At 43.4% G+C, this 21,442-nt stretch overlaps 1 protein-coding gene across 1 annotated transcript in view; it reads left to right on the top strand.

Moving 5' to 3' along the window:
- The first annotated feature begins 5,228 nt into the window (after positions 1–5,228).
- DNAJC1 (DnaJ heat shock protein family (Hsp40) member C1) overlaps positions 5,229–21,442 on the top strand; it is a 126,929-nt gene continuing 110,715 nt past the window's right edge. The window contains exons 1-2 of the mRNA XM_033165892.1: positions 5,229–5,251; positions 13,589–13,680. The gene's annotated coding sequence lies outside the window, so the exon portion shown is untranslated. The remainder of the gene's footprint in view (positions 5,252–13,588; positions 13,681–21,442) is intronic.

Genomic DNA, 21,442 nt, shown 5'->3' with positions numbered 1-21,442 from the left:
AGCCCACCAGTTGGGCACTGGGCCAGCGATGATGGCCACATGCCCCCTACATATAGGAAGACAATGACATGATGATGACGGGAACACACGCCTTCATCACCACACACACACAACGCAAGATGACACCATGGGACCCCGCCCCAGCTGCCCCAGTGACCTTGTCGCTTACTGCTGCCACCAGTCCCTACTGGTAGACATTTGACGCCTGTCAGGCTGCCATAGGATAACACACTTTGGAAAGGGAGTCTATAGAACACAGCACCTGCATAACCCATTGGGAAGGATTCCTGTTGTTTAGAGCACAAACATATCGCCCTATGCCCCTCTCCCCAGGGGATACATCTTGTATATATATTTTTATTGTATAAGATATGAAAAATCCATGCAAGAATAGTAGCTTAGTGGTTGCAAAATTGGTACCAAGGGTGCCTATACAGTGGTACCTTGGTTCTCAAACGCCTTGGTACTCAAACAACTTGAAACTCAAACACTGCAAACCTGGAAGTAAATGTTCCGGTCTGTGAGCTTTTCTCGGAAGCCGAACATGCTCCATTTTGAGTGTTACGCTTCCGATTTGAGTGCCACACTGAGGTCTCTCTGCTTTTGCTATTTATTTTCCACTTTTGTTTTTGTGGCTCTTTTTTGTTTTTGTTTTTGTGATTGTGTGGAATCCAGTTCAGCTACTGATTGATTGATTGATTGATTGATTGTGTGATTGCAGTACATTGTTTATTGCTTTCATTTTATGGATCAATGGTGTTGTTAGATAGTAAAATTCATGTCAAATTGCTGTTTTAGGGGTTGTTTTTAAAAGTCTGGAACGGATGATTCCATTTTGAATTACTTTCTATGGGAAAGCGTGCCTTGGTTTTGGAACGCTTTGGTTTTGGAATGGACTTCCGGAACGGATTAAGTTTGAGAACAAAAGGTACCACTGTATTAGGCATTGCTCTTTCAGAATGACTATACACATTTGGTTATCATGACTCAGTGCAACACCTGAATTTGTAAGGTCTTTTGTTAATTGATATGGAAGTAACTGGTAGGGTTAGCCACATATACCTGCAATAGCCATATTTGCTATTATTCATATTTGCAGATTGGGCACAATTATCAGAATAATGCAACTACTTGTGCTGATTAGTACCACTTGTAAATAATAAACTCCTGGTAATGAGTTATGTGAGCAGTGAGTCTTGATTTGATCTTCTTTTTAATACAACAACAACAACAACAACAACAACAACAACAACAACAACAACAACAACAATTTATTTGTACCCCAGCCACTCTGAGTGGCTTCCAACAAATATTAAAATGCATTAAAATATCACAGATTAAAAACTTCCCTAAACAGGGCTGCCTTCATGTATTTTCTGAATGTCAGGTAATTGTTTATCTCCTTGACCTCTGATGGGAGGGCATTCCACAGGGCAGGCACCACTACCGAGAAGGCCCTTTGCCTGGTTCCCCGTAGCTTTGCTTCTCGCAGTGAGGGAACCGCCAGAAGGCCCTCGGCGCTGGATCTCAGTGTCCGGGCTGAACGATAGGGGTGGAAACGCTCCTTCAGGTATACAGGACCAAGGCCGTTTTGGGCTTTAAAGGTCAACACCAACACTTTGAATTGTGCTCGGAAACGTACCGGGAGACATTAAGATTCATAGCTTTGTAAGGAACCAGTAATAATTTTGTTTTGCGCTATATTCATACCAGGGCAGCTCTTCGCATCACTTAGGCAAACTATTGAATGAATAAAGGATTATGAGCTTGGGAGATACAGCATGCTTAAGGACATGCGGTGAACACATGCAGAGCTCAAATTTGAACCGGAGATTTACTGGCTAATGGCTCATGTTCTTAACCTCTTATGCTGATTTTTATTATTATTCCAGGCTCCTAACAAGTTTCCAATGGTGGTTGGCAAAAGTGGTTAGAATTAGATAACAAAGACAAAAAGTTAAAGGAAAATCCAACCAGCTTGTTTCTGGTAAAGTCTTGATTTGCTTGTGTGAGTTTGAAATAGTTCAGGTCACTGGAGAACTTCATCTAATTTGATATAGAATATATGTCAGAAAATTGGTTATTAAATATTAGTGGTTTCTTTTCCCGTGTTCAGCCAGTTTTTATCTGCTGTACCCATCTCTATTTTCAAATTGGTTTTTGATGTATAATTATATTAATTGCCAAAGCAAAATGGTTGTACCCAACCTATCTGCAGTCAAACTACCTCCCAAAACATGGTGTTGACTGGCTTAATAGGCAGTTTAAATAATGTCAAATTACAGGAGTTTATTAAGCTGCTGTGATAATGTACGCAAAGCGCTTTGAACATTTAAAAGGTGCTATATAAATGCTAAGGGCTAATAGCATTTATTCCCATGAAATAATAATGATTTCTTGGAAACGAAAGGATGATTTATTCAATTTATACTCTGCAAATGAGTAACAGGAGCTGATGAATATGATAATGAGGAATAGATCGGTTTCAAATCCCTCTGGGATTTGGGTCAATCTTCAAGCGCCATAGGATACTAACCCCAGTCCTTAGCTGTAGAGGCCCAGAGATGACACAATGGTTAATACATGCTCTGAGCTCGCATATTCCCTATAACCAATGCCGAGAGTGTGTGTGTGTGTGTGTATGTGTGTGTGTGTGTGTTACGTTAACCAGCCTGACAGGCCCTGGATGCTATTATTTTCCTGATTCTCTCCAAACCATCTTAATAGCAAACCAATTGACACCCTTTCATTTCCGGTTCTCTTATTAGTTTCCCTGCCTCTCCCTTTCATGCCATTTCCCTTCCCCAATGCAGTTTTTCTGGTGAGGTCAGGTGATGGAGGCAATCCCCTGCTGTTTCTGCCCATTTCCACTGCCTGTGAATTAGCTCTTGTGGAGGCAGCATTTCCTGTCAGTGAGTGACAAGAGGTGCTGTATCTGACAAGATGAATTCATTCTCTCTTTCTCAGTCCCTCTCTCCTTTCTTCTCTTCCTTTCTCGACCAGCCTCTCTCTACCTCTCCTTTGTTTTTAATTGCTTTAGTCCTCTCCCTCTTTTCTACTTATAATCTCTCTTCATTTCTCTCTCTCTCCCCCCCCTTTCTATTATCTCTCCTGCCCTCCTTTGTATTCTTTCATTCCCAGCAGGGCTCATGCATACAAATTGACCCCCTCCCAGCCAGTAATGTGACCAAAGCTCTTTGTGGCTCCTACAATCTCTATGGTAACTGTTCAGGGGTGGTGGTGGTGTTGTGGGGCAGGGAGTGTCTCAAGAGTGGCTGTGTAGACCCAGCACTTAGGCCCAGATATTTTTGTTCCTCCTCACATTGCAGAGCATCCATACGGATCACCTGGCCACTCTTTAAAAAAAAACAGCTGTTCTGTTTTTCACTCTTTGTGTCAATACCTTTAAGGAACACTAATGGTAAAAAAAAAACCCACAAGGTTTAGGGGAGGGGTGGAGATGTGCAAATCTTTTTTACCCTGAATAGAAGATATGTTGCCTTCAGAATTGTGTTCTGCTGGGCAGAGCTTAAAAAAAAAGCATTATATCGAATAGGTACCATCCATCTATGGACATTTATTATCATCCTAGAGAGAATGGCTGCGTTCAAAGGACAACATGTGTTTATATTTTGGCAACAAGCAACAGCAGTGAGTCTAAATTGCTCGTGGGGGATTAAGTCTTTAAGAGGTTTGGATGCCATTTCATCAGAAAGGTGCTTTGAGTTATAGTTTTTAAAATACCTGTGAATCAGTTCTACCTGAGCACTTGAAGCTGCTCTTACTGCTGCTTTAAACTTCCTGGCTGCTGCTTATAAGTGATCAGTTTCCTTACAATAAGTAAATAAATAGATGCATAAGCTGCTAAACATTGCCTGTACCTTCCTGGTAAACTGTGCTATGCCATTGGGCTGTTTCCAAGAGGAACCTATGACAACTCTGTGGGCGAAGAGACTGAAAATACGGCTTTGAAAAATAATATTTTTTTGCGTTCTTAAGATCATGTTGTACAGGTTAATTAATCCTTGAACAGCCTGTCATCCTGACACAACCAGGGTGGTTAATATGTCCCCTACAATCCTTACAGTACATGCATGAGGGTGCAGAGAGGATAATAATCTGCTTTAGCAATTCTGTGTATGGAACCACAGGACTGCCATTTCCCCCAGATTGTTATAAATAGGAAGGTTGAGACCTTGTGTATATGACAATTAGATTTCATTTGGAGCATTAATTTCCATAACCAATGACTAAAGTGAAATGGATACACCGTGAATTTGACAGAGGTGGATTTCAAATATCACTTACCTCTTAACCCGGCTCAAAGGGTTGTATCTACTGAACTTAATGAGCCTCTTAGTAATGTCCATTAACTTCAGTAGGTCTACTCTGAATAAGGACTAGCATTGAACACCACCCAACCAAAGCACATGTGGAAATTCATTTTAGGATTCATGCCCATTTTGCATCCCTTCTGACTGAAAATGTGGAAAAGTATTTTATAGTTTAACTCTGGGTAGATTTTGCATTTCCCCCCTTTTCTGTGTTTGTTTTATTCATCCCAGGTTGGCTCTTACCATTTAATACCAGATATCACTGTAAGAAACATAATATTTATTAGGCAATTAAATTTTATTGCCTCCACCACTGCTGGGGGGGAAAATCTATTAGTAAATCCACAAAATCTTTCACTGCCCTGTCACATACCACAAACCACATGACATTCAGCACTTGGTGGTTTTATACTGATCTTTAATTAAGGACATTAATAAACACCAGTACTGCTAAAATAATCTATAGATAATGGGAATGTTTAATGAGCCACATTGTCCTTATATGCAGGCAGTTTCTGGCAGGAGAGTCAGCAGTGAAATAGTTAACATTGTTGGCATTTAAGTGGTCATAATTAACAGTCTATTAACATGAATAGGGGAAGTTCTCACTTTGGACAGCTATTGTTTCACTCTCTCTGTTTACAGACTCCACTAGACAACAGTGCATAGCTTTGCCTTTGTGTGTGTGGATTGTTTAAAAAAGAATCAGGAGAAATAGACATTTCATTTTAAATTAAAACCAAACCTAAAAGGCTGTACGTAGCAAAATTATCAGTGTTGTTGCTTCTTTTATTTTCTTCCATTTGTACCCCACTTTTCTTCCATCATAGGACCCTAAGAGAGCATTACACGTGGCCCCAGAGAAGTGCCCTCCAATCAATACTGGCATAGAGCAGACCTAGACCTGCTTAGGCTCAGTAAGGTGACAGCCTCCTTTATTTTCAAACCATGCCCTGTGTCCCATAACACTTGGTGTAGGAAGCCTCATTCGATCTCAGGGGTCGGCGTACTTTTTCAGCAGGGGGCCGGTCCACTGTCCCTCAGACCTTGTGGGGTCTATATTTGGGGGGTGGGAATGAATGTATTCCTATGCCCCACAAATAACCCAGAGATGTGTTTTAAATAAAAGCACACATTCTACTCATGTAAAAACACACTGATTCCTGGAACATCCGTGGGCTGGATTTAGAAGGTGATTGGGCTGGATCCGGCCCCTGGCCCCTAGTTTGCCTACCCATGGATCAGATCCATCTAGCTTAGTGTTTCCGTCTCCAATTGACAGCAGCTCTCCAGCAGGAGATTTTCCTTATTGCTTAGAATCATAGAATTATAAAATTGTAGAGTTCGAAGAGACCCCAAGAGTCATCTATTCCAACTTATGCACTCCACCATCCTGAATTAATATATCTTCATATTTTGGCCAGTTAGTTTGCATATTAACCATTTTATATTATATTATATTAACCATTTTATGAGCTTTTGCTTCCAATGGTGAAAAGTTATGAGCTATTAAAGATAAAGTAACAAATTGGTTGCAATATTGTCAGATTAATGAATTGTATAAGATGGATAAGAAAAATGATTTTCAGTCAGAGAAATCCAAATTGGAAACAGAACTGTTAGTACCAAATACAAAAAATCTTTCCAGAATGTATAATTTGTTGCTTGAGTGGCATACAAAAGATGAATTGGTAAAATCGGCAATGATAGATTGGGCGAAGGATGTTGGTCATAATATTATGATGGATGACTGGGAAAAGTTGTGGAAAAGTGGTATTAAATTTACAGCTTCCAATACTTTGAGAGAGAATCTGATGAAAATGATGTATAGATGGTATCTAACCCCAGTAAAACTTGCTAAAATTTATCATGGTTCTAGTAATAAGTGTTGGAAATGTAAACAAGCGGAAGGTACTTTTTTTTCATCTGTGGTGGACATGTCCTAAAGTAAAAGACTTCTGGGAGAAGATTTATAATGAGCTTAAAAAGGTGTTGAAAATCACTTTTATTAAAAAACCAGAGGCCTTTTTACTAGGTATTGTCAATCAGGAAATCCCAGTCAAAGATAAAGTAATTTTTATGTATGCCATGACAGCAGCAAGGATATTATTAGCAAAGAATTGGAAGACAGAAGTGATTCCGACAGTTGAAGAATGGCAGTTGAAGATGATTGACTATATGGAGCTCGCAGAAAATCCGGGACCAGAGGGATGACGCGGTGGAGAAGGACTGGAAGAAATTTAAGGACTATTTAAGAAATTATGTAAAAATAAAGATTTAAGAAAGGAGCAGATGGAAGTAAAAGGCAACAGCTAGAATAAATTAGAATTAAAAGAGTAAGTTTAATGGTATATTTTATTGGTTAAAACTATGAGGTTAAAGGTTACTACAAATGTGATACAATGTACGCTGAAGGAGAGGGTGTGAGGAGGTCTTAAAGACAATGTAAAAGAAAGATGTAATGGAATATGATAATGTATTGATGTTGTTTTATTGTTTGTATTGTTGTTGTTTTGTATTTGTATTTTCTTTTTGTGTTCTTATATCAGAAAATAAAAAACTTTTTGGAAAAAAAGAGAGAGTCATCTATTCCAATTCCCGGTAATGCAGGAATCTCAATTAAAGCACCCATAAGAGATGGCCATCCAACCTCTGCTTTAAAACCTTCAACGAAACCACAACCTCCCGAGGAGAGGAAGTCCATTCCACTGTTGAACAGTTCTTACTGTCAGAAAGTTCTTCCTGATTAGTTGGAATCTCCTTCCTTGTAAGCGTTTCAAAACCAAGGTGCGCTTTCCCATAGAAAGTAAAGCAAAAAGGATTAATTTGTTCCAGACTTTTAAAAATAACCCCTAAAAGATCAAATTAACATGAATTCTACTATCTAATGAGACCATTCATCCATAAAATGAAAGCAATAAGCAATGTACTGTACTATAAAATAAATGAAACAGTCTTGTAGATGATAAAAATTATTATTTTTTCTTAGCTGCACTGATGATAGTCATTGTTCGGATGGGGGGGCTTTTATCCATTTCCGCAGTCACACAATCAATCAGTAGCTGAACCTGGTTCCATGCAGTCACAAAAACAAATTAACTGAAAAGGCCTCAAAAACAAAAACGCAAAATAAATAACAAAAACAAAAGCACCAAACTTAATCCGTTCTGGAAGTCCGTTTGACTTCTGAAATGTTCGAAAACCAGGGCGCAGCTTCTGATTGGTGCAGGTTCCCCCAGAAATAATAGCTGACAGCCTCATTGGACATTCGTCTTTCAAAAAACATTCGGGAACTGGAATACCAGCTTCCGGGTTTTTGTTGTTTGGGAACCAAGGCGTTTGAGAACCAAGGTACCAATGTACGTGAAGTGGGACCAATGTATCTCCTTCTGCCATTAGATGCACAATCCCTGATGCGGGAATGGTGGTTTAAAAGGGTGAGTCTTTTATGAGAGGCCTCGTGGAACACGTGTACTCTGTATCCACGGGGCCTCTTTTAAAGGACTCACACTGTACATGGGGTAGATATTGTAAGGACATAGGAAGCTGCCTTATGCTCAGTGCCGGATTTACGTTTTATTGTTAAAAACTGGCAGTGATCTACCCCCTTTTTTGGGGTTCAGGTCAAAGTTGCTGAGCTTTTTTTTAGGAAGGACTTTTTTAGGGGAGCCAAAGTTGTTGAGCTTCTTTGGGGGGAGCTAGTGGTCTACCAGTGATCTACCAGAGATGTCCAGTGATCTACTGGTAGATCACAACCTTCCTGTTGGCTATAGCTTAGGGCCAATTGTTGTTGTTGTTATTATTCTCCTCTTTGCAGAAGTATGACTACTGGGCCAGGCAAAAGGCGTTTCTGTTAAGTGTATAAAGCCCTTAAATGTTCACTTGCCTGCTTCAGTCTGCTGAACTGGCACTATTGCAGGTGCTACAGGATGCTCACCCCACACTTGGAAGAAATATTTCGGTATGTCACCTTTGACATTGGGCAGCCACCTTTGCCGTAACTCTTTTTCAGCACTTGCTTTAAAAAATGGTCATGACTTCAGAGTGATGTAACCACCAACCCCCTTTTCCCAGGGGACTCTGGGAATTGTAGCTCTGTGAGAGGAAGAGGGGCCTCTTAACAACTCTCAGGCACCCTGAACAAACTACGGTTCCCAGTGTTCTTTGGGGAAAGTCATGGCTGTTTAAAGTGGTAGCATCCTGTTTTTAATGAATGGTACTGATGAAAAGTTGTATTCATAGCAGCCAGGTTATAACAATAGCCAAATGATGGGGGAGATTTAAGAGGACAATCTAATGAATGAATGAATGGTATCAGCAAATATGGTCCATTGCTTTAGATCAGGGGTGGCCATCTCCCAAGAGACTGTGATCTACTCACAGAGTTAGAAACTGACAGTGATCTACCCCCCTTTTTGGGGTTCAGGTCGAAGTTATTGAGCTTTTTTTTTAAGGGAGGAATGCCCCTTTTGGGGGGGGGGAGGTACATGGCAAAAATGTTGAGCTTTTCTTAGGGGAGCCAAAGTTGTTGAGATTCTTTGGGGGGAGCCAGTGATCTACCAGTAGATCTCGATCTACCTGTTGGACGTGCCTGCTTTAGATGAAGAGAGGTCTTAGGCTACTCCACTTATGAGGCCCCACCCAATCCCCCACCCTCAGGACTAGAAGAACAAATTCAGAAGTGAACTGTACAAACTTGCATAAGAACTCAATAACAGGTCTGATTTCTGAAGGGCTTTGCTGAGCTAGTGAAAATGACCTGGCGCACAGGTCCAAAAATGCAGCATAAACACAAATTCCGGTTCTTCCATTTTCTGCAAAAGATTGTTAGCTTGGAGCCTGGTTTCCCCTTCCCGTTAACATCGGAGCACAAATGACTGAGGGTATCAGTGATAGCACTGTAACTTTCCAAAGCAGCTTCTGTGGCTTCTGTGTCCCACCTAGTGTCTGACAAATATTTAGGCACTTTAGACTGAGGTGGCAGAAATGATTTTAGAACTGCCCATCTCTTTGTGGAGGATGAAAAGAAGGAATAAATGTCATGGATAATGCCAAAACAGTTCACTGCATCAAGGCAGCAATCCACAGCTGAACGGCCCACCAGATTTAAAGAGTGCCCTGCCGGCTCTTGTTGCTTCAATGAGTGGTTGATGCATGGAAGCAGTGATTGGTCTTAACGTCATTACATAGCATTTTTGAGTCTCTGTCTCCTGTGCTTGCTAGCACCACTTTCAAATCTTTTACTCATGCTTAGATTAGAATCTAAAAATAAAAATAAAAGTTGACCTTCAACTGGATAAGCTTGGGCTTCTGTCACTCTTCAGTAGCTGCCACCACTCACTGACTTCCCTATGCCTTTCTTGAGGGGCAGAGAGACCCCTCTGGCTGACTCCTGGGATTTGGAGATGAAAACCCCTAACTGGAGGGTTGGCACCTGCACCTTTCAGGACTTTTTCCATCCCAGGACCCTTCTTAAGGCAATGGTAGTGGGCAGAGCAGGGGAGACTCTGTCGTCACAGCACCAGACTGGGCTTTTAAACAAATAACAAATATTTTCTTGACTATCTACAAGTAGCAGGATTTAAAACACAAAAGGCACTTTAAAATAAAAACACAGAAAAGGAAAACACTGGGCACAAATAAAATAAGACAAAACACAGTTCCTCTGACCCAGAACTGATTGCTATACTTCTTTTCCCTTGGGATGAGGTCTAGTTACCGGTACCAACCTGCAGCCTGGCCTCCTGCCCTCTACAGGTAGTTCTGGATCCCTCCGAGGATCTCTTTCTACTCCTGTGTTCCCTGGTCCCCAAGGCCACTCTCTGCCTGTGGGCAATTTACAGTGCATGCTGCAGGCACCAACAAGGCTCTGTGAAGTGTGAAAGATAGACTTCCCTGCCTGGGAGTTGAGGCCAGTGCCAGTCACAAGGAGGACGGAAGGAATGGAAGAGACTTGGGAGAACTTGCTTGCCTGGCCTATCTGCCCCAGACGGCCCGCCACTCGCACCCACCCACTGATTACACTGCAGTACGTAACACTACTGAGCTGACCCTTGACCTGATCCTGACCCTGTGGGTCTCTGTGGTTAGCGGAAGAAGGAAGTTACAGCCAAATACAGTAGCAAAACAGTGGTCAGTAGACTACGGTCTTTATTGTTGCGCAACAGATCCCCACACAGAGTAAGAACATTGAACATGGGTTACAAGCTCTTTGAAGACCTTCCCTCCCCACCAGAATACATGTCAAGAACCATCATTGTTACATCACTGATACATCATCATCATGTCACAAGGAGGGAGGGGAGTCGTGAGGTTACACAAGTTGAACAAACTGCCAACTGTCACAAATGAGCTAGACCCCAGAAAAATCCCTGGCAAGGGCAAGAAGCAGAAGGATCCCTGGCCAGGGCAAGAAGAAGAAGAGTCCCTGGCCGGGGCAAGAAGCATAAGAAGCCCAGGCCAGGGCAAGAAGCATAAGAAGCCCTGGCCGGGGCAAGAAGCATAAGAAGCCCTGGCCGGGGCAAGAAGCATAAGAATCCCTGGCCGGGGCAAGAAGCATAAGAATCCCTGGCCAGGGCAAGAAGCATAAGAAGCCCTGGTCGGGGCAAGAAGCATAAAAATCCCAGGCCGGGGCAAGAAGCATAAGAAGCCCAGGCCAGGGCAAGAAGCATAAGAAGCCCTGGTCGGGGTAAGAAGCATAAAAATCCCTGGCCGGGGCAAGAAGCATAAAAATCCCAGGCCGGGGCAAGAAGCATAAGAAGCCCTGGCCGGGGCAAGAAGCATAAGAATCCCTGGCCGGGGCAAGAAGCATAAGAATCCCTGGCCGGGGCAAGAAGCATAAGAAGCCCTGGCCGGGGCAACAAGCATAAAAAACCCTGGCCGGGGCAAGAAGCATAAGAAGCCCTGACCGGGGCAAGAAGCATATAAATCCCTGTCCGGGGCAAGAAGCATAAGAAGCCCTGGTCGGGGCAAGAAGCATAAAAATCCCTGGCCGGGGCAAGAAGCATAAGAAGCCCTGGCCGGGGCAACAAGCATAAAAAACCCTGGCCGGGGCAAGAAGCAGAAGCATCCCTGGCCGGGGCAAAAAGCATAAGAATCCCTGGCCGGGGCAAGAAGCATAAGAAGCCCTGGCTGGGGCAAGAAGCATAAGAATCCCTGGCCGGGGCAAGAAGCATAAGAAGCCCTGGCCGGGGCAAGAAGCATAAGAAACCCTGGCCGGGGCAAGAAGCATAAGAAGCCCTGGCCGGGGCAAGAAGCATAAGAAGCCCTGGCCGGGGCAAGAATCATAAAAATCCCTGGCCGGGGCAAGAAGCATAAAAATCCCTGGCCGGGGCAAGAAGCAGAAGCATCCCCGGCCGGGGCAAGAAGCATATAAATCCCTGGCCGGGGCAAGAAGCAGAGGAAGCCCTGGCCGGGGCAAGAAGCATAAAGGTCACTGGCCGGGGCAAGAAGCAGAAGAGTCCCTGGCCGGGGCAAGAAGCAGAAGAGTCCCTGGCCGGGGCAAGAAGCAGAAGAGTCCCTGGCCGGGGCAAGAAGCATAAGAAGCCCTGGCCGGGGCAAGAAGCATAAGAAGCCCTGGCCGGGGCAAGAAGCATAAAAATTCCTGGCTGGGGAAAGAAGCATAAGAAGCCCTGGCTGGGGCAAGAAGCAGAAGAGTCCCTGGCCGGGGCAAGAAGCATAAGAAGCCCTGGCCGGGGCAAGAAGCATAAGAAGCCCTGGCCGGGGCAAGAAGCATAAAAATTCCTGGCTGGGGAAAGAAGCATAAGAAGCCCTGGCTGGGGCAAGAAGCAGAAGAGTCCCTGGCCGGGGCAAGAAGCATAAGAAGCCCTGGCCGGGGCAAGAAGCATAAGAAGCCCTGGCCGGGGCAAGAAGCATAAAAATTCCTGGCCGGGGAAAGAAGCATAAGAAGCCCTGGCCGGGGCAAGAAGCATAAGAAGCCCTGGCCGGGGCAAGAAGCATAAAAATTCCTGGCCGGGGAAAGAAGCATAAGAAGCCCTGGCTGGGGCAAGAAGCATATGAAGCGCTGGCCGGGGCAAGAAGCAGAAGAGTCCCTGGCCGGGGCAAGAAGCATAAAAATCCCTGGCCGGGGCAAGAAGCAGAAGCATCCCCGTCCGGGGCAAGAAGCATAAGAATCCCTGGCCAGGGCAAGAAGCAGAATCATTCCTGGCCGGGGCAAGAAGCATAAGAATCCCTGGCCAGGGCAAGAAGCAGAATCATTCCTGGCCGGGGCAAGAAGCATAAGAATTCTCGGCCGAGGCAGGAAGCTGAAGAATGCCTGGCCGGGGCAAGAAGTCGAAGAATCACTTGCCGGGCAGGAAGCCTAAGATTCCCCGGCCGGGGCTGAAAACCCGGAGAAATCCCCGGCCACGGCAGAAAACCCAGACAAGTCCCCGGCCAGGGCAGGCGGGGGTGAAAATCCAGATGAGTCCCCGGCTGGGGCAGAAAACCCAACAAGAACATTTTAAAGGAGTTGAGGTAGGTATTGGCGAAGTCTTCTGAGGATGCTTTTAATGTACCGGTATATTAAATAGGAGCTGAAAGTGAGATGAGCAGCACTTGAAAGAACTTCCAGATATTGCCCTCCAGCTCCCATGAGCCCCAGCCACTGAGGCCAGATGTTATGGGGACTGTGATCCAACATCTAGAGGAATAAACATCTAGAGAAATAAACTGCCACAGGGGCCAGATTAAACCAACTGGCCGGATTAGGACCCCGAAATGGACTTTGGACATTCCTGCCTTAGAGTCACCCCCAAAATATTTTGGTACTCCTGCAAACCTTGAGGATCCCCCAAAGCCTGCTGGTACTGTATCTCCCTCATGTGGGTGGGCATTGCTATTTTGGCTGCTAAGGATTCACCCTTGGAGAGCGGACTATACTGGAGGTTTTCATTCTTTCTGAGTCAGCTCAGTTGGTTAGAGTGTAGTTGTTTAGAACGTAGTGTGTCAACCTGTTTCCCCAAAGGCAACCAATACAGGTAAGGTTGCAGGTTCGATCCCCATCTGGGACAGCTGCATATTCCTGCATTGTAGGGGCTTTGACTAGATGATCCTCAGGTTCCCTCCCAACTCCACAATTCTGTGATTCCACGGCTCCCTTGACAGTCTCCAGCACTGCCTTATACCTGTTGAGTCAAATATGTTCAACTGAGTTGCATGGGGCTTGCTCTTACTATGCACTGGACAGCAGCTTTTTTAAAAATTTAAAGTCAATCATAGGGAAGCAAGAAATAAATAAATCTTCCAATTAACAGGTTTCTGGCCTATCCCAGATAACACTTCAAATGCATTGAAATCCCTACTTCTCTGCCAGCTTAACCTGTTTCCCCAAAGGCAACCCATACAGGTAAGTTTTACAGTGCTTCTAAAAGATGCTCTGGCTTAGATTTTGGAGAGGCATCATATGACGGGAAGCCCTAAGCTGGAGTCTCCTATGCAGAATTCCTCTCTGTGTGAGGTGTGGAGACCTGAGACTCTCAAAGGTGGTGTCTGTTAATTGGGCATCATTTTTTGATCAATGTAGTGCATCTGTTCCGCTCTGTGTTGTTCATCTGTCTGTTCCTCAAATCTCTTTGGCCTGATCCCATGCCAAACAGTTCAGGCAGAAGGCTATGGCAATGTGAATGATTATTTAATGTATTTTGGGGTGTTTCTTACGTGAACTGTGTGTTGATTTACATGGATCCGTTACACTAATATGAACTGCAGCTTGCTCTCGAGACTGTGCAGGATAATTAACTCTTATGCCCGTGAAATGCATTCCCCTTTAGGTTAATGTTTTACAGTTGAATAAAAAGGGGTTTCTGACCTCTTCATTTAGATGAGATGAGGACATGGCCATCGTTTATGAAATAGGCAGATCATAATGTGAGATTTATTGGGACAGCTGCAGCTTCTGCAGTCCATTTGAGACAAGCAGAGAGTATGTTACTTTCCCTTCCGTAGTACAAATGGATTCTTCCAGGGCTCCTTTATGGCAGAGATGTCTGCAATGTGCTGGTGTGTTATGGAATATAAGATGCTGCCTTATGGCACATCAGACCATTGGTCCTGCCTAGCTCAGTATTGTGTACAGTACACTGACTGGCAGTGGCTCTCCTGCCAGATTTTAGACAACTGTCTCTTCTGAACCAATGTAGAGATGCTGGGGATAGAACCTGCGACTTTTTGCATACAAGCTATGTGCTCCAAGAAGGGCCCTGCTCTTGTAATGTGAGGTTTGTACTACTGAAAGAGAGGAAGTAAATATTATTTAGGACACAGAAAATAACCAAAGGAATTATGAAATTCTGCTACCCTTGCGGTATATTTGTCAAATTCAGATACCAGTCCTAGTGCGGTAAACGTACAAATTGATGTTAGCAGGGGCGACCCAAGGTTTTTCGCTACCTGAGGTGAAATATCCCTCTGCTGCCCCCCACAATGAGTGGGGAGATTCCATAAGGGCTCCCCCCCCAAGCCCTTCTGGAGTCTTTCCTGTGCCAGGGAGAGAAACCCTGCCACACTGCCCAGTGGTGGTGGGGAAATCTTTTCCAGATCCCCAACCCCTTGTCTGACAGCAGGCATGGACGTGGCCAAGGGGGGGGGGCAGGGACAAGCAGCTGCCCCTAATAATAATAATAATAATAATAATAATAATAAATACATAGCAAACTGAGGTTCTCCCCTCCAACAAAAGAAATATTTTGCAGGGTCTCTTTCCGTGTAGCATTGAAAGAAACACATAAACACATATCCTCCTATTCAAATTTACACGCAGAGGCAAAAAAAACCAAAACCCCAAGTCCTGTCAATTACATTCTGTCACAGAACTGGGCTCTCCTCTCACCCCCACAAAAAGACACTGGATGTTGCTGTGACAACCTTTTTCCTTCTCTCTAACAGATTATGGTCATTGTTTTGCATCAAAAGAGTATTTACGTAGCAGAAATCTGTCTTTAATTACCTCTAAAACAGCTTCAGAAGGGTTTTTGTTGAGAGTTTGGGTGTTGTTTTTTTTAACTTTTAAAATTTATTCTGCATGAAATTATCTTTTTTTGGAACATTGTAGAACATGGCACGATCCTCTGGGGAATGAATGACTGACAGAAGCCATACTGTTGCTTTTGTGGATAATGCCAGTTACGTTACAGGCAAGATGGCTGTCTCCAGGAAGTGGCTCTGAGTGAGAGAAGTGTGTCTGCTGCCTGTCTGGTTTCACACAAAAGTCTAGTGTGATTTCTATGCAGCAATGTGCTTTAACTCTTCTGTGCTGCTTTTTTTACACACCAATGAAATCATTCCCTAGAGAATAATTTCTTATCCACTGAGTAATACTGGTCCAGAAATTATTCTCTTAATAACAGACCTGTGTGTCTTCTATTGCAAATGCTGAATATTTGTTTGCTTCTTTCAGAGCTGCCGAAGGCTCAAAACTCATTAGTCACTACAAAAACTGAGAGATGGGAGGTTTTGAAAGCTGAGTTTTTACACTGTAGTCCTATGATTCTTCAGAAGTACCGGTAACTCCCACCATGTTCAATGAAGCTTACTCCCAGTATGTCTTATTGCAACCTATATGTAACTACTCAGAAGTAAGGTCCAGTGATGTCAGTGGGGTTAGTTTCTCCCATAAAAGTGTATATAGGACCACAGCCAAGCAGTGTGAAATTCTTGGAGTTCCAGGTGCTTACCCAGGGTTTGTGTTTCCTTCAGAAATGAGGCACAGCAGAGACTGTGGTGTCTTTATAATATATGGCTTTATTTACACACATATACAACCTGCGCCTAGATGGAGGGATTGCAGAACATTCACATCCTATGTGGATCTGGCTTCACCCTTAAGGGAAGCAAAAGACTATCCTCTGTGACTCTTAGTTTCACCTGTTATCCCCATCTCACATGGAGTTCTGCCCCCAAACAACTCCAAGGACCACCCCCTAGCCTACATCATTCAAAGTTGAAACCCTAAAGGTGGCCTTTGCTTCTTTCCACTAGCACCCCACTCCCCCTTGCTTGGCAATCCTGCCCTCTGATAGTTTCCTTGATGGGCCATTACTTTGCTTTGTTCCTTCATGACATACGCTCAGACAGGCCCCTCTCTCCTTAGCATAAGCTGAACCCAGGAATTTCCATGTTTGGCACTGTTTAATCAAACCTTGATTAATTCTAACTTTTACTAATTCTAATAATTATGGGGAGTCTGGTACCCAGGAATTTAGGGGAATCTGTCCCCTCCAAACCTATACAGTGGGTGCTCGGGTTGCGAACGCGATCCGTGCGGAAGGCGCATTCACAACCCGCAGCGTTCACAAACCATGCTGCTGTGTCTGCGCACGTGCGTGACTCAATTCAGTACTTCCGTTCCGTTACTTCCAGGTTTGGCGCAGTGCGCAACCCAAAATCGCGCAACCTGAAGGAGCCGTAACCCGAGGTATGACTAACAATATCTTATGCTTTTGGTTTCACCCATTTTCTTCTAGATCAAATTTGGAAACATTCATACACAGTGTCAAGCCTGTACATTATTCTGTGACGGTGTGTAATACAGACACATCATTAGGTTTTATATAACTGGCGTGCATGTTTGCTCACAAGCAAGTTCCACTGAGTCCAATGGGATTTACTCCCAGGTAAGTGTGTGCGGGGTTGGAACCAAAACTATGGCTGACATATTGGGAGAGTCTGGAACCTACTTATGAATGATGATGCATAGGATTGGATTCTGCGTGCATTAATTCCTGGTGCTATTTACTTTTACCCCACAATTATATAAATAAAAGCACCATTGCTTAAAATCATATGTAGCACAAGTTACAGACCCTTAGGGATAGGCAAACCTGTCCATTTCCATTTCTCTCAGATTCTCATTTTTCCAACCTTAAATTCAATTCCACAGTTTCCCACATCATTTTGCAATTAAAAAAAAAAAACTCTTCATGAAAATTCATCAGCATTTTAGTGTGAATTTCTCCTAATATACACATTTTTTGCAAAGTAATTTAATCTATTATGGTGTGTTCTTGTAATTTTCACCAATATATGTATTTTTAGCTGTACTTAGCCCTAGTATATGTAATTTTTGTACACATTACTTGGCTGGAGAACGGCACTGTAAAATTAGGAGAGGTGCAAATCGCAAAGGATGGCTGCATTTCAGTTTTGTATTTTGTATCGTATTGGAAAGTGCCAAATAGGTAGGTTTGCCTTTAAACGTGACTGGAATTGGATTTCTTCCTCCATCTCTAGATACCACAGAGGTTCCATGAGGAGGGAAAAGTGGGTTATAAAATGTACTAAAATAATATGACAAGCATCAACATGTGTAATGACAAATGTTCTGGAAAACTCCTGGCAGAATATATAAAGCCATTCACATTTATTCTGCATGCTTTCTCCTGCTCATGCAGAATTGCTTATGAAGAGGCCTTCACTCTTGCAAATTCTACTGAATTTGGGCACTGTTTATATATGAATGCTCTTGAATGGAGGTAGAGCAGCAGTTCGGCTTGCCAAAGCCCTGTCCCGCTTGATCTCATTGATAATGGAGCCGAGTGAATAATCTGGAAATCATTTATGTCAATAGCCTGTTTCTCTGCCTGTGCAGTATTTGTCATTACACCACAGTTTCCACAGATTTATTCATTTTTTCCTGTTGTCTTTAAATTTATTGGACTTTCAGGCCATAAATATTTCAGATGTATGTTGTCTGATTTACAGTCTGATCCAAGTCAATGGGGCAACATTGGCCAAAATCCAAGTTCTTTGGCTTAATTGGGCCGCGAATTGAACTGCCCATTTTTATTGGACAGGCTTGTCAATTGGCACTCTCCGGTTTCATGATTGCATGGAAATGTAAGAAGCTCAAGTACATTTTGCAGTGTGCGTCTGAGTATGTGTGTGTTTGTGGGGGAAAGAGAGAGAATTTAAACTTTTATGCCTCCAAATAAATTCTTTTGTATTCCTTTCATTGTCTCCTGATCTTCTGAGAGTGAGAATTAGCTGTCAACTTTCACTCGGTATTTAAATCAGCGTGTTTATCTCCGCAGACTTGTTTATTTCCACTGGTGACAAATTGATGTCACAGCTGGTTTTGCTTGTTTGAAAACCCCTTGGTGCTGAGAGCTGCTGAAGCAATTTTACCTATTGCTAGAGCATGTCAGGAAATGGAATACTTATAGCCTTACTAATTTCCAAGCAGCTACCAAGTTTGGCTGCTGAAGGAATCACAGGAATCATGCCACATCAAAAAGTTGCCCATTCTTGCTGAATCCTTAAGCTTACTTTGCTTGTCTTGAAAAGGCTGTGTTGTTAGTCACAGAGAAGGGAGATTTGTTGTGTTTTATGCTTGTGTTTCATCCCCTCCTGGGGATGAAACTGAAGCCATGTCCACATCAGAGGAAATTTGAGAACCTCATGCAGACTCTGCCAGAGCAGGACTAGAGTGGGATGCGTCTTCAGATGTAATGCAGTTCTAACCCATGATGCATAGTAACATCTGAACCAACCTCAGCTTCCAACACATAATGATTTGTCACCAGGCCAGGATTTAAGATGGGGTTGAAATCTCGTTTGCGAACCATACTTTGGGCAAAATCATAGCTTGACATTGCATTTGAACTAATCAAACATTATGATCTGTGGGGCAGTTTAAGCCTTCTTATAGCTCTCCCTCTTCCTTCTACCCCTACCTCCTAAAACATAAGGACCATGAGGGCAGCAAGTAGTTGACTGTAATTCACATGCTGAAGGAGCAAGCCTTGATAGTGTTGTGATATTAGTACAAGCCGAGCTGCGAAGAGCCTCGTCAGCGAGGTCACCTGACTAAGAGTCATAATTCACCCTATGGGAATCACAGCAGCACTAACAGCTCCCACACATCTGATGTCATTGTAATTTACTGTTGTATTACTTACTCTCAGTCCTGCGTCAGGAGATGCTGGACGCTTTTACAGACAGCTCTGAATATCTGAGCTGGCTACGCAGAGACATTCTGCTCTTTATCTACAATAAAGTAGGTTTTTAGCCTTACTGGCTTGTGCGTGTTGTTTTTCAAGCTGGGAAACAATCACATATCATCAGTGCCCCTGGACTCCAGAAGCCAGAGGGCACGGAAGCTTCGTCCTCCTTGGGGGTCAATCTCTCAACTTGCCCCTGCGGGAAGTTTTTCATAACAGATAGGATGTAGCCTACCTGTGTCCTAAAGCTACTCGTTCATTGTAAAAGGGAGCCAATTGGCTGCTTCATGGATTAGCAAGTCTTCATTCTCCTAGTTGAACCACACACATATTTATGGCACCAGGCAACTATGGGCTGAGTGAGATCCAGCTGTTCAGCCCCACTCCCTTGCCCCTGAGGACCTTGGTGGGAGCTTGGCAACAGCCAGCAAAGGAAGACTGGTCTCCATCATGGGCTGAGAGAAATCCAGCTGTCCAGCTCCACCCTTGGAGGACCTCAGTGGGAGCTGCTGACTGGTATGACACTAGCAAAGGACAAGGGCATTATGGATCCTGTAATTTCTGTTCCTGTACTAGATTTGAGTGTAGTTCTTGTGAGGGATCCTATTCCCTCCCCTTTCAATACTTCCCCAACAGAGACTCTCCCTAGGTTTCACAGACAACTAGGATGAATCCTTCAGTGTTCATATGAGAGTTGTCTCTGGGCTACCTCAGGGCTCTACGTTTGAAAACCTCTTGCCACCTATGGGATCTCCCTCCCAGGGTTCCCACCTACTGCAGTTTGCCTTCACTTTAGGCAACTACGTGGCACACTTGGCTTCACTGTCCAGCCCTCTGTCTGACAGGAGAATAAGCAAACAGTTTCCTCTTCCACAGGAAAGCTTTGTTCTCTCCTCTTAGTCACACCTCTTAAGGTACTGATACACTGCCACAGTCAACGAACGTTTAAGCACATTTAACTTTATTAGGTAACTTGAAAACATGGATGTCTCGGGTTATTACTGGTACAAATCTTCTACTCATGTAATTCAGCTTTGTTATAATATAGCAATGGTAATGACCTTTCCTCCCATTCCCCAAAGCCTAACCTCTCATTTTCTCTCTCTCAACCTCCACCCCCAACTGCCAAACCCCCAACTGCCAAACCCCCAACTGCCTTTCAAGGCTGTTCCCCCTCCTTTTAGAATGCCAACCAGCTCCGCCTCCCAGGGAACACCTACCTAACATGGGAGTGATAGGTTAACCCATGATGAACCAGACATTATTCCGCCACAGTTCTATTTTGACAATCTTTTGTAAATAGCTTTCACGGCTGTAAAGCAGAATAACAGTATCCTGTGGTATGATCTTTGCATTTAATACCTACCGGTAAATAGATTTGGTGAGCACTTTTGTTTTGTTTTCCCCCCAAATTTTTTAATTTTTAACATTACATAAACAAACAATACAAACAAATAAAAAAATTACAACAAAATACTAAAAGAAAAATAATAAAAACACTTATTTTAAACTATCCTTTTATATCATTCTAATTTGACTTCCTCTTGTCCTCACCGTCTGCGTTCCTTATTAATCATCTTTAGTAATTTCTTTACCTTTTTATATTCTCATGTTAATACATCAATCATCTTCTCTATCTAATACCTTAACATTACTTCATCTATTTCTATACCTTATCAATTTTCTATATCTGCTCCCTATCTAAGCTTCCTGCTTATTTCTCATACTAATCTTAACGTAATTCTTTAAATATACTTAAAATTTCTTCCAATCTTTCTCCACCGCGATTTGGTGAGCACTTTTGAAGCTCAGTTTGTGACCCCTACAACCTGCTTTATGAACCCGAAATGGACTTGTTTCTAGAGGCTGGTCTTATGCCTAGCTCCTCTTGCTTTTACATCTGCTTTGAAGAGAATAAGCTTGTCACATTTCCCCTGTCTTAGAGCACAGCTGTGTAGTGGACAATGCAGCTGATCGTGACTTTCCCCCCTCTGCCCTTTCCTCTTTTTCTACCCTGTGCCTCACTGAACTGTTTGGCAAGGAGTTTCCTGTGCACATTTGCTTTGTGGCTGGCTAAACACATGCAACTATCACCGCAACACAAGATGAAGTGTTGTGTTTGCTACTGGAATCATTTAAACTGTGTACACACTATATACCTTTTAGAGCACA

This window comes from Lacerta agilis, chromosome 12 (genome assembly GCF_009819535.1).
Source record: "Lacerta agilis isolate rLacAgi1 chromosome 12, rLacAgi1.pri, whole genome shotgun sequence".
Taxonomy (NCBI): Eukaryota; Metazoa; Chordata; class Lepidosauria; order Squamata; family Lacertidae; genus Lacerta; species Lacerta agilis.
This window is presented reverse-complemented; position numbering and strand designations above follow the sequence as displayed.